A 1,816-nucleotide genomic window follows, 5' to 3' on the forward strand; every position below is an offset into this window, starting at 1 on the left:
GACTGGCTCCATTGACCCCGCCACACTAAACTTTACTCTGGCTCCCTGGGGCTGCATCTGGTCTGAGGCCTACTGCAGTCCTGGCAGTGGCCAATGCTCCTGGTGGGCAGAGGCCATGACTTCAGGCAACTAATTTCCTGACCATGTAAAATTCAGTTGTGGCTTCCAGGGCCACTGGAAGCAGGCTCGTCCCCAACTTTGCAGCTGCTAAGTGGGGCCACTGCCTCTGTGTTGAATCCTGGCCAGTGAGTTTACATAATAATATACCTAAATAGAAATACAAGGGGACAGACTGGGCCGTTGGCAGCTTATTCTGGAAATAATTGTAACTATCCAAATACATTAGCATTTCATATTACCTACATAGATGCTCATAAACAGTTTGGGAAATAATATTTTAGAAGGTTACGTTTGGACCATAGTTGTTATCATTGGACTCTTAAATAAAGATCTTTTTTAGCAAAGAGTATCAAATAGTAAGATGGAACTTATTAAGGCAACATCAATAAAATGATTGAGTAAATGGGTTCACTATAGAATATTAATATCCCTTGACAACACTCAACTGTGATTCCATCTTAAATACCCAGGATGTTAAAAAGTTATGCCAGAAATTCCTAGATCCACTCTTTTGTTCCTAGATCAGCAATAGGAAATGCCAGTAAGTGCTGTGATCTTGAGCAGGAAATATGGTGTTGAAAGGAAAAGGAGAGGTACAAATTTATAAGGTTTTTCTTAAATGTGTGACAAATGTATGTCACTCACATATGATAAAAATGCACTATGATATACTACATATATCACTCTGACTTCCTCTTATATTTTCCAAAAGAGCCTTCACAAGTGTACGATTCTAATTTTACTGTGGGCTATTGTTGACGCAGACCAATCCTTACCTGTATTTCAGAACTATGAAACATCATCTTTCTATACTGCAAGATGAATCTTAGAGAATACAGTCTAATAGGGGGATGAACTTCCAGTTAGAAATATGGCCCCCAATTTTCTCTGCTCCCGCCTGATGGGAATGAGATAGTAGCAGGCCAAAAATAGCAGTGCATTTGCAGTCTATTTAACAAATGGTTACCCAATGTGTCCACTTGTTTTTGTTGAGAGCCAACTTGTAATGTGTAAATCAGTGTCCTATGCCAGTTATAGGTCCCTAATGCTTGAAGTAACAGTGGACGCAGCAAGTATTGCGACTGGGTACAAGGCGTTCAACCACCAAACCAAAAGGAACTGCCACAGGTCATGCCCAAAACAGGTAAGTTATTTTTTAAGATATTTTTAGAGCCAGTTAGTGAATGTATGTGCACCTCTTGGAGATTGCCTCTCTCCCTTTCAAATTGCTCTGCAGTGAAGCCACCTTTACTATCTGAAGTAAAGATTATTCTGTGGACTGGAAAAAAAAATGAGCTCCATTAAAATAATACAGGGCTGATTTTTAACTCTCTCCACTCAGTGAAAGGTGGACAATAGTGGACTATTGTTTAGCTTCATGTCAGCCATCACATTTCTTCTAGTGATTTTATAGCTGGTACAGGCACCTGCCTAAATCAGTTGGGGGGCTCATGAGCTCATGAAAATCAGGTTTCTATGATATCGTTAGTAGCCCGTTCCCTTTTTAACTGCCTAAAGGGGAATGCATCCATCGTAGTTGGTGGGGGAGCCTGCAGCCCGCTCAACTCCAATTAAAGGCCTGTTAAGCTCCTAGAAGAGTAATTGTTAACAGGCTGGGGAGGACCAGAGGTAGATTTTCAAAGTGGAGACTGAGGAAAGTGAATGGTCTGGTGAACTTAAGTGCTTAGCTGTCAAG

At 41.0% G+C, this 1,816-nt stretch overlaps 1 long non-coding RNA gene across 1 annotated transcript in view; it reads left to right on the forward strand.

Moving 5' to 3' along the window:
• Positions 1 to 1,232: 1,232 nt before the first annotated feature.
• LOC121289568 overlaps positions 1,233 to 1,816 on the forward strand; it is a 53,467-nt gene continuing 52,883 nt past the window's right edge. Inside the window, exon 1 of the long non-coding RNA XR_005945608.1 lies at positions 1,233 to 1,264. This is a non-coding gene — a long non-coding RNA (uncharacterized LOC121289568). The remainder of the gene's footprint in view (positions 1,265 to 1,816) is intronic.

This window comes from Carcharodon carcharias, chromosome 17 (genome assembly GCF_017639515.1).
Source record: "Carcharodon carcharias isolate sCarCar2 chromosome 17, sCarCar2.pri, whole genome shotgun sequence".
Classification (NCBI taxonomy): domain Eukaryota; kingdom Metazoa; phylum Chordata; class Chondrichthyes; order Lamniformes; family Lamnidae; genus Carcharodon; species Carcharodon carcharias.